Below are 12,661 nucleotides of genomic sequence, written 5' to 3' on the forward strand. Positions count from 1 at the left end.
AAACTTAGATATGACAGTCAAGTTGGAATGGGAGGAAAAAAAGAGAAAAGGGAACTTTTTTGAGCTCAAGAGTTTGGCAGAAAAGTTATAGTTCCATTCAAGTCAGGAGATGGTGTTCAAGCTGAATAAGATGAGTTTGAGATGCAGGTGAGCTACGTGGATGCTATGGCAGGAGATTTGCAATGTAGGACCTAGAGAGACATGTGTATTTGTTTAGTTCATTTCCCAACAGAAAGTTGAAAATGAGGATCTACTGTCCAAGAAAGAGCTATCAGAGTTAAGTTGCATGAGGGATGAAACTTTTATTTATTTCTTGTATCTGCAACTCCTAGTTCAATGCCTAGCCTATATAAAAGTGAAAAGTGAAGTGTTAGTTGCTCAGTCGTGTCTGACTCTGCAACAACATGGACTGTTGTTCGCCTGGCTCCTCAGTTCATGGAGTTCTCCAAGCAAGAATACTGGAGTGGGTAACCATTCCCTTCTGCAGGGGATCTTCCCCACCCAGGGATCAAACCCAGGTCACCCACATTGCACGCAGCCTATATATGATGCTCAATAAATATTTGTTGAATGAATGAAATAGGGATTGAGGAGTGATCTGCCTGGCAGGCATTGCAGTCAAACAGATCATTGTTAAACTCAAGGATATGAAAGGAGGAAAAAGAGAACAAGCCCAAGGACATTTGATCTCCCCCGTGTAATTTTGAATTATTGCACTGTAAATTATGGGAAATACAATGGGTTATACTCAAAGTCACATAGAGAAAAAGCAATCTCAGTACCAAAAAAAAAAAACTCAGGCATTTTGGAACCTAGGGGAAAAGATTAGTGATATGTTATCCTAACAAATAGCAACACCTAGTGACCAGTTCCAAAAACAACATGGAGACTTTTCAGTGAGTTTCTTAGTGAGGATTTTTGAAGCCCTTTCCCACGTGGGGAAAAAAGTTATAGTAACTGACCAGCTCTGCTGGTGGTAGTGACAATAATAATGTTTGTATGACACTTAATAATTGTCAAAACACTCTCCTATACTTTATCTCATTTGGTAATTGAGATATTGTTGAGATAAATTGAGGCCGATGTAGAGAAGAGGATCAGTGTCCAGGCTGCTTGGCATGGTTGAGTATCCTTTGATTTCTGTCACAGAAATGGTGCATGATAAGAAGTGGCAGACAGGAGAAAGGGGATGACTTACAGCAATCCTTCACCACTATTGGAATAAATATTAGTTCCAAGGCGAGCTAACCAGCTACACGCACATACACATACACACACTCAAACACGCCCACCCATGTGATTGCATACTCACATATGCACATACACATACACATTTTTTCCCTTTAATCTCAGGTGGAAACTTAGTCTAGATTGTCAAGCCCTCTGTTGATTTCCACTTGAATTCCCTCTGGCTACCTTTCTAAACCTTTTCTACTCTAAAGCTCTGGACTCCAGAGCTAGTTTGCTATGGGGTTTGAACACCTGTCCCAAAACTTCCTTAATGCATGACCTTGGTTGCTTGATCTCTCTATGTCTCATTTCCACCATCTGTACATTGGGAATAATCACAGAACATACTTTAAAGGCTGATTGTGCGGTTTAAATGAGTTAATGTATCTCAAACTCTTAAACATGCCTATCCTATAATAAGGGTTAGCTACTATTTTTTCTATCACTGGATTGCAATTATTAATATTTACTTACGTTTTCTTCTCCTGGTATGGTTTCTTCAAGTGTAGAGTTTTGTTCACCTCTGAAAACCCCAACACGTATGGATGGCATGCAGCAGGTCAGGGTAAAAAAGTTAGTCTTCGTGATTTTGGAGGAATAGCAGGATTTTGGAGGAGAAGAAGGAGAAGGGGATGACAGAGGATGAGATGGTTGGATGGCATCACCGACTAGATGGACAAGAGTCTGAGCAAGCTCCAGGAGTTGGTGATGAACAAGGAAGCCTGGAGTACTGCAGTCCATGGGGTTGCAAAGAGTCAGACATAACTGAGTGACTGAACTGAACTGAGCAGGATATCTGAACAGGTTTCTAGAACATGATGATGTAGGAGGAAATCAGAATATATCTCCCCAAAATATGCCACTTTGCCCTGAGGATTATTTTGAACTGAAGGCAATCAAGAAGCAGACACTGGAAAAGCTCCTGGCTTTCCCCCCATTTGCCTAAACACAGGACATAAATCTTCAAAGGTGTCCCTCCTCCCTCTCTATCAGGGAAGACAAAAGGTGATCACAAGAGGCAACTTTAGACTCTATCTGGACATGGCTGTGGCTTCTATCTGCATACCCCTTATCACTGGGCATGATTCTGCATGTTGCTTATATGCATCCCAGTTTTCCCAGGACTGTCCTGACATAATTGTTAATAACTCATACTTTTATGTTCAGAAGTGGCCCTATTTGGACAAAATTACATGCACATTCTACTTCCTGCTCCCTAGCTCCAGCCATACTTGTCTTCTTTTCATATCTTACCGTTTGCCACTACAGGGACTTTGAAATGTTGTTCCCTCTGCCTGAAAAGATCTCTCCCTCCTCACTTTTCTACATTATGATCACAGCATAATCGGATTCTTTACACCTTGTTTTCATCAGGTAATGGTCCTGCTCCCGATCCTCGGAAGACTTCCATTATCTGTGGGATCAAGTGCCAACACATCATTCATTTATTTATTTTAAAGATAGTAATTTTATTTATTTGTGTATTGGCTGCACCGTGTGGCATGCAAAATCTTCCTGGCCAGGGATTGAACCCATGCCCCCTGCAGTGGAAACGTAGAGTCTTAACCACTGGACCACCAGGAAAGTCCCAAGCACCAGCACTTCAGACTGGGCATTCAGCCAGACTAGTCAGCTTACTGTGCTCTCTTCATCCCATTTTAAGATTCATTGAATTTGTGCCCCTTAAATTGTCTCCCACCTCACTGTGACCAGAGCTGTCATATCTGTGTGTACAGGTTTAGCCCTATACAAGCATCCAACCAAGGGGAAGCAGAGGCAGAAGGGCAGACTGGCCTCCACACACCACAAGGCTGCCTTTTTCTTGTTCACGGAATAGCCCTGAAGAGTCTGGAGGCCCCATCTGTGACCATTCCATCTTAGGAAGTTTGGGCTCTTAATTATCAGTAGTTCCTAAAGGTCAGTCCATGGTCCAGCACATCAGAATCTCTTGGGCCACTTACATCAAGAGATCTCTGGATTTTCTGAATTAAAACCTCTGAGTATAGAGACCAGGGATCTATGTTTTTAGCAAGTCCCCTTGGGTGACTGATAACACACTCAGGTCTGAAAGGCATTGGTGTCAGCCATTTCTCACCCAGTTTTCTTGGGCTACCATTTAGTCTTTTGTGCGTACCAAACTTGCTTCTCTGTCTAGAGCATGGCACCCCTGAGGATGAGGACCCCATTATAAAATACTTGCCATTCATTGAGCACTTAACATGAAACAGTGTGAAGGAATGCATAAACCACAGAGCCTAATTTCCCAACAAGGCGAGTTCACACAACATGTAATAAACCCACTTAATTAATACTGCTTGATATGGAGGTGCCTCGGAAAACTAAAAACAGAATTACCATACAATCAAGCAATCTCACTCTTGGGAATATATTCAGGCAAAACTATAATTCAAAAAGGTACATGCACCCCCATGTTCATAGCAGCACTATTCACAGTAGCCAGGACATAGAAACAACCTAAATATCTATTGTCAGATGAATGGATAAAGAATATGGTACGTGTATACAATGGAATACTACTGAGTCATAAGTGAGGTAAGTCAGAAAGACAAATACTGTATCATATCACTTATGTGTGGAATCTAAAGCATGACAAATAAAACTATCTGTGAAACAGAAAGAGAATCATGGACATAGAAAACAGACTGATGGTTGCCAAGGAGGAGGGGGTTGGGGGAGGAATGGAGTAGGAGGTTGGGGTTAGCAGATGTAAGCTTTTGTATATAGAATGGATAAACAATAAGGTCTTACTGTATAGCACATAGAATTATATTCAATATTCTGTGATAAACCATAATGGAAAAGAATGAAAGAAAAAGAATATGTATCAGTTCATTTCAGTCGCTCAGTCGTGTCCGACTCTTTGCGACCCCACGAATTGCAGCATGCCAGTCTTCTCTGTCCATCACCAGCTCCCGGAGTCTATCCAGACCCATGTCCATTGAGTTGGTGATGCCATCCAACCATCTCATCCTCTGTCGTCCCCTTCTCCTCCTGCCCCCAATCCTACCCAGCATTAGGGTCTTTTCCAATGAGTCAACTCTTCGCATGAGGTGGCCAAAGTATTGGAGTTTCAGCTTCAACATCAGTCCTTCCAATGAACACCCAGGATTGATCTCCTTTAGGATGGATTGATTGGGGCAGTCCAATAGACTCTCAAGAGTCTTCTCCAATGCCACAGTTCAAAAGCATCAATTCCGCGGCGCTCAGCTTTCTTCACCGTCCAACTCTCACATCCATACATGACCACTGGAAAAACCATAGCCTTGACTAGACGGACTTTTGTTAGAAAAGTAATGTCTCTGCTTTTAAATATGCTATCTATGTTGGCCATAACCTTCCTTCCAAGGAGTATGCGTCTTTTAATTTCATGGCTGCAATCATCATCTGCAGTGATTTTGGAGCCCAGAAAAATAAAGTCTGACACTGTTTCCGCTGTTTCCCCATCTGTTTCCCATGAAGTGATGGGACCAGATGCCATGATCTTAGTTTTCTGAACATTGAGCTTTAAGCCAACTTTTTCACTCTCCTCTTTCACTTTCATCAAGAGGCTCTAGTTCTTCTTCACTTTCTGCCATAAGGGTGGTTCCATCTGCATATCTGAGGTTATTGATATTTCTCCCGGCAATCTTGATTCCAGCTTGTGTTTCTTCCAGCCCAGCGTTTCTCATGATGTACTCTGCATAGAAGTTAAATAAGCAGGGCGACAGTATACAGCCTTGACGTACTCCTTTTCCTATTTGGAACCAGTCTGTTGTTCCATGTCCAGTTCTAACTGTTGCTTCCTGACCTGCATACAGGTTTCTCAAGAGACAGGTCAGATGGTCTGGTATTCCCATCTCTTTCAGAATTTTCCACAGTTTATTGTGATCCACAGAGTCAAAGGCTTTGGCATAGTCAATAAAGCAGAAATAGATGTTTTTCTGGAACTCTCTTGCTTTTTCAATGATCCAGCGGATGTTGGCAATTTGATCTCTGGTTTCTCTGCCTTTTCTAAAACCAGCTTGAACATCTGGAAGTTCACAGTTCATGTATTGCTGAAGCCTGGCTTGGAAAATTTTGAGCATTACTTTACTAGCATGTGAGATGAGTGCAATTGTGCGGTAGTTTGAGCATTCTTTGGCATTGCCTTTCTTTGGGATTGGAACGAAAACTGACCTTTTCCAGTCCTGTGGCCACTGCTGAGTTTTCCATATTTGCTGGCATATTGAGTGCAGCACTTTCACAGCATCATATATATACATATATATATGTATATGTATATATATATATATAAACTAAGTCACTTTGCAGTACAGCAGAAACTATTACAACATTGTAAATCAACTATACTTCAGCTAAAAAATATTAAAACAAGGAAAAAAAAGTACTGCTTGAGACTTACTAAGGGCTGGCCTTATGCTAGAGACAGAAGAGATAGCTGTGTCCACACAGTGTTTGGGCTTCTCTCATGGCTCAGTTGGTAAAGAATCCACCTGCAATGCGGGAGACCTGGGTTCAGTCCCTGGGTTGGGAAGATCCCCTGGAGAAGGGAAAGGCTACGCACTCCAGTATTCTGGCCTGGAGAATTCCATGGACCGTATAGTCCATGGGGTTGCAAAGAGTTTGACATGACTGAGCCACTTTCACTTTCACAAGATGTTTACTGATGGGAGTACATAGATAAGTCACCGGGAAATGACAGTCGAGTGTGGAGGTGCAGAAAGGAGACTCCCAGAGCTGTGCGAGCACAGGGAAGTTCACTCAGATGTGGGAGGCCAGTGTTGCTCAGAGGTGATGGGAGTGAAATGGGAGAATAGTCATCTGGACAGAAGAAACATGTGCAGCAGCCTGGATGTCAGAAGGAAGCTGGTTGTTAGGAGAGGGTAGAGAGCAGTCGTGAGGAGGGAGGGAGAGGATCTTGGAGAGATTAAACAGAAGCCAGTTCGTGAAGGCTTTGTATGCCGCAGTGGGGGCAGAGGTGGGAGTTGGGGGTAGGCCAATCAGCATTTGGTGTAAATGTCCCCCAAACACATCAGACCTTTCACATCGTGGCTTGTTTGGAAAGAAAAGCCCCCACCTCAAAGCTCCCTGACTCATCCTCCTGGGGTTAGAGGACGAGCACTGCCCTCTCAAAAGGACTTCCTCTCAAAAGCCCCTCCCGATTCTGTCACTCACAGTCTTTCCATTCTTCAACTCTGGTACAGGGTTGGGATGTCGACCAGCCATGAGCAGTCTTGGCTATGGAGCTTGGTCCTTGCATGGGGAAAGGAAGCTATGCTGAGGATTTAAGTTGGATTTAAGTGAACTGCTTATTCTGGAAATTGCCAGGGCTGAGGAATAGAATCTTGGCACAGGACCAAGAACACCAGATTCCAGGACAATTGGAAAGATTTAGGTTAGGCTCTGAACTAGGAGATACTATTGATTCAAACAGTATCCTTTTCCTTAGGAGACAGATGTTGAAGTGTTTAGGGGTAAATTGTCATCATTTCTGCAACTCATATATATCTATATCTTTGTGTGTGTCTGTCTGCATACCTGTATCTGTATCTATAGCTAGGAGAGAGAAAGCAAATGCATGGCAAAATGTTAACAATTAGTGAACAGATAGATGAAGGCTATAGAGACGCTTATTGTGCTATTCTTTCAATTTTTCTGTAAGTGTGATGTGTTTCATAATTAGAAGTTGGGAGACAAAGGAAACAAAGGCTAGCAGGTTCCTGGCCTAAGTCAGCTTGTGTTTCTCATCCTTCGGCCGTTTGAGACCATCCGCTCACTTTTTGATGGACTGCTCACTTGTGCATCTTGGAGTTCCCAGAGGACACAAAATCTTGAAAAATCTGTTTTGAAGTGATAGAAGTACCATTCTTCTGAACCAAAAGACACACACCAAAAGATTAGGAAATTGTTCTGCCCACTCTGCAAGATTCTGTTGCTCTCCTGTGCTGGAAAATGATTTGTGCAAACAAGCTAGTCAGCAATAGATTTGAAAATACACATGCAGGAATCATATCATGCTTTATGTTTTATGTTTCTTGGGATTTTGGGTTTTAACCACCCATCGAATTCTCATTTTAAGCACTCGTGATGTATGCTGCTTTAAATAATTCATAACACAATTCTGTCATCTGTTACCACCAAATTCCTCACTCCAGAGATTTACAAAATGTATTTTCAGATGATTGCATGTGGTCTTAAGAAATACAGCAAGGGTTCTTTTGGGAGAAGAGGAAGAAAGTGGTTTATAACTAGTGAATGTAATAAATGACATGAGGATGGGTGTAATTAGTGAAGAAAAGCTATATGCTTGAATAATTTACTGCTGAGCTTCAACAACTGGCATGTGATATGCACTACTCAGGAAAGTGATTTTATTAAGGAAAACTCAGTTGAATCAGAAATCTTTCAGTTTACTTACCCTTTATCATCTATTTGTTCTGTGGGTGTGTTTGAAAATATCCCTAAAGAAATATGCCAGATAATCCCCTCTTTCAACAAGATTTTATCACACATAATTCACTGTTGTTTTTTTTTTACTGACATATAGTTGATTTACAATATTATATTAGCTTCAGATAAATCTTGATTCAAAATTTTTATAGATTATACTCCACTTAAATTAAAAGACACTTACTCCTTGGAAGGAAAGTTATGACCAACCTAGACAGCATATTAAAAAGCAGAGACATTACTTTGTCAGCAAAGGTCCATCTAGTCAAGGCTATGGTTTTTCCAGTAGTCATGTATGGATGTGAGATTTGGACTATAAAGAAAGCTGAGTGCCGAAGAATTGATGCTTTTGAACTGTGGTGTTGGAGAAGACTCTTGAGAGTCCCTTGGCCTGCAAGGAGATCCAACCAGTCCATCCTAAAGGAGACCAGTCCTGGGGGTTCATTGGAAAGACTGATGTTGAAGCTGTAACTCCAATATTTTGGCCACCTGATGAGAAGAGCTGACTCATTTGAAAAGACCCTGATGTTGGGAAAGATTGAAGGCAGGAGGAGAAGGGGACAAGAGAAGATGAGACGGTTGGATGGCATCACCTGCTCAATGGACATGAGTTTGGGTAAACTCCGGGAGTTGGTGATGGACAGGGAGGCATGGCGTGCTGTGGTTCATGGGGTCGCAAAGAGTAGGACACAACTGAGTGACTGAACTGAACTGATACTCCACTTAAAATTATTATAAAATATTGGCTATATTCCCTATGCTGTATAATATTTTCTTGTAACTTATTTATTTCATGCATAGTAGTTTGTACCTCTTAATCTTATGCAGTATTTTGCCCCAACCCCCATCCCTCTACACTCTGGTAAGCACTAGTATTTCCCTAGATCTGTGAGTCTGCTTCTCTTTTGTTACACACATCCCTTTGTTTTATTTTTCAGATTCCACATATAGCTAATAACATACAGTATTGTCTTTCTCTGTCTGACTTACTTAACTAAGCATGACACTCTCCAGGTCCATTTATGTGGTTGCAAATAGCAAAATTTCAGTTTTGAGTAGTATTGCATTGTATGTATATACCTCATCTTCTTTACCCATTCATCTGTTGATGGATACTTAGATTGCTTCTATATTTTGGCAACTGTAAATAATGCTGCTATGAACATTGGGGTGCATGGGTCTTTACAAATTAGAGTTTTCCTTTTCTTCAGATATATATCCAGAGTGGAAATGCTGGATCATATGGTAGTTCTATTTTTAGGTTTTTTTTGAAGAATATCTATACTATTTTTCATAGTGGCTGTACCAATTTACATTTCCACTAACAGTATACAAGTGTTCTCTATTCTCCACATCTTTGCCAACCATTTTTATTGTGGCCTTTTTGATGACAGTCATTCTGACAGGTGTGAGGTGATAGCTCATTGTGGATTTTATTTGCATTTCTCTGATGATTAGTGATGCTGAGCATCTCCATAATGGATGTTGAATTTTGTCAAAAGCTTTTTCTGCATCTCTTGAGATGTCCATATAATTTCTATTCTTCAACTTGTTAATATGGTATATCACATTGATTGATTTGCAGATATTGAACCGTCACTGCATCCCTGGGATAAATTCCACTTGACCATGGTTTATGATCCTTTTAACATGTTGTTGAATTCAGTTTGCTAACATCTTGTTAAGGATTTTTGCATCTATGTTAATCAGTGACATTGGCCTATAATTTTCTTTTTGTGTAATATCTTTGTGTGGTTTTGTTATCACGGTTCTGGTGGCCTCATAGAAAAATTTTAGAGACATTTTTCCCTCTGCATTTTTTTGGGAATAATTTGAGAAGGAGAGGTGTTAATTTTTCTGTAAATGTTTGGTAGAATTCACCTATGAAACTATCTGGTCCTAGGCTTTTGTTTGTTGAAAGTTTTAAAATTACTGATTCAATTTCATTGCTAGTAATTAGTCTGTTTATATTTTCTATTTCTTCAGTCTCGGGAGAGTGTACATTTCTAGGAACTTGTCCATTTCCTCACTCTTGATATGTCTACTGGATGGAAACCATCATATGTTTCAGTACAAGGAACTAGATCCATGTTCTTCAAACTTTTTAAGCTTGACCCAAAGAAATACATTTTCCACTGAGACCCAGTATACACAAGTATCTATAAAACTGAAACAAAAATTTCATGAGACTACCTATCTTTATTAACTTCTTGCTGATATTTTCCTTTTTTATTCCATTTCTTTTCAAAAAAACTTGAAGTGTAAGACTCATTTAATCAATTTCAAAACTTATTGGGTCCTGACACTGATACTGAAGAACTCTGAAACAGATAAGTACTTTTGAGGATGCGTCTTTTTAGTGGAGAAATACAACACTGAAATGGAAGGAAGAAAATGTTTGTACATTGTTTGCTCCATAGACTTTTGTTCAAAGGATTATAGTGTGATAGTGTGATGACTCAACAGTGAATGCTCCTGGCACTGTGCATTCTTCCTGCACATAGTAGGCTCTTAACAAAAGTTAGCTAATCAATCAGTGTCTGCAGTGACAGTATTTTCTGCATTTTGTTCAGGGCCCTGAATCCTGAGAGTTTACTTTTCCTTCAGATTGTGTTTCTTGGTCTCTTCTCTGAATTGTCATTGTTAGGTATTACCATAGGCAGCAGTTTTGCTCCAGTTTTATCTTTTTCTCTTCATGCATCAAGAATCATAGAACCAAGATTTAAAATATATTTTAAAAAGGATATTTTGCCTTATAAACCAAAAGACAAAATTTTCTCTTGCTCTTCAAGAGGAGGAAGGCATTGTCATCTCCCAGTCTCAATTTATGGAGAAGGAAATGGCAACACACTCCAGTATTCTTCCCTGGGAAACCTCACGGACAGAGGAGCTTGGCAGGGTCACAAAGAGTCCATGAGGTTGCAAAGAATCGGACACAACTTAGCAAGTGAACACACATGTATGCATGCAGTCTCAATCTAATTCTACAAAAATAACTGGAAATTAACCTCTAGCCAGTAACACTCAAATCTACTGCTTTTGTCCCCCTTTCCTTCTTTTTTGGAGACTTGTGGAGAATAGATGCCCTGGAACAGCCTTCAAAGAGTGTACCCATTAGATGCTTAAACTTCTTATTCCTCACACTCTGGGAAGAAAGTTGTAAGATCTTTAAATTGTCAAAATGACATCAAAGACTTGTACCAATCCTTGCCTTGTCCTGAGACCAACTCTGCCTAGGATGAAAGATTAGATCTCCCTGCATTTTAACAACACAATTAGATGGGAATTCCCTCAACTTACCTGGATGAGTCTAGATTGCTTAGTCCTCCTCTGCCATCTTTCTTTATACATGAAAATACATGTGTACATATGCAAAATACATTTCTTGAGAAAAACCTGTGGAATTAAATCATTTTTATACTCTGCATTATTGTGATGTATTTCCCCATCAGGTTTCCTTAGTATTTCTCTCCTGAATGACTCATTATAAGCATTATATGGTAGAAAACAAAAATAACTTGAAGCTGTATAATGGTTAAAATAACCCTCAGTGTTTGCCCAGTGATAGCAACACTGAGTGAGGGCGTTCATATGAACCCACTAAATATGCATGTTCCGGTGATTGTGCTTAGAGGTGCTCAAGCTATTCTCTTCAAAAAGAATGGGGGAATTCCTTAGTGATTTGTTTGCTTTTTCTTCCCTCCTTACCCAAAATTTGCCACCTAGTATCTATCCCTTCACACTTCCTTCATATTCATATAATTACATACAATCTATACATACATAAACTTTTTCAATTCACGTTTTACAAAAATGAGGTCACATCACATATACTATTCTGCATCTAGCTTTTTTCACTTATAGATACATCATGGAGATTTCCACAAGTCAAATGGTTTAAATCCAACTCATTCTTTGCAATAATTTCATATATTCCTTGATCTAATCTTAGCACAGTTTATTAGACTATGCTGAAGGGCAATTCCTCTGTTTTTTCCACAAGAAAAGATATTACACTAAAATATCCTCGTACATGTTTACATGTGTTTACACGCTAGTACTTTCATATTTAACACATAGATTTCCTGAAAGATTTATGGTCAAAGGGTATGCATATTGTAACTTTTAAAGTATTTACAGATTACCTTCCATAAAAGCTGAAATAATCCAAATTCCCACCAACAGTATGTGCAGAAAATAATTTTCTTCATATCTCCATCGACAGTAAGTGTAATTTTCATTGTCTGCTAATCTGGTGGATAACTAAGGATATCTCCTTGTTACATTAATTGGCATTTCTCCACATTAGAGAATATTTTTCATTAGTTTATTGGAAATTTGGATTTCTCATCTACAAATTTCCTTTTCATATTATTTGTCCCTATTGCTAATCAATTTGTGAGAGTCTTCTAACTGGTATAGATTTTTTTTTCTTTTATAGGAGTCAATTTGTGGCACATGTTTTTTTTTCCCAAACTACTGTTTGTCTTGTGCCTTTGTTTTTATATCTTGTTATATAAATTTTTTGTTTCATATAACCAAATTTATTTATTTTATGCTTTCTAGATAGCATTTGAATATTTCTTTATCAGCTTAAGAGTGATATATAAACATCTGGCTTTTACTTTTGCTTTCTGCTCCACCAGAAAATTTCTACAACTTAATAGATTAGATTATCCTGGTTACACATAATAAAATACCTGATGGACTTCTCATTATTTCCGTTTTTATTTTTTATTATTTACTTAGTCATTTCTCCTTTTTCCTTTTCATTATTATTTAATTCATGTTTCCCCTTGTCAATTAGAAAGTTTACTATACTTTTTCATTTCTAATAGTCATCTTCTCTCCTGAAATTCATAATAAAATACCTATATTTCTTGATTATTACATGAAAACGAGTGGTCAACTAGTTCTACCACACACACATCGCTGTCACCACCCAGGTCCTCTACTTACCACTGTTACCAGATAGAATCTT

This window comes from Giraffa tippelskirchi, chromosome 5 (assembly GCF_054371585.1).
Source record: "Giraffa tippelskirchi isolate mGirTip1 chromosome 5, T2T-mGirTip1v1.2.pri, whole genome shotgun sequence".
NCBI lineage: Eukaryota > Metazoa > Chordata > Mammalia > Artiodactyla > Giraffidae > Giraffa > Giraffa tippelskirchi.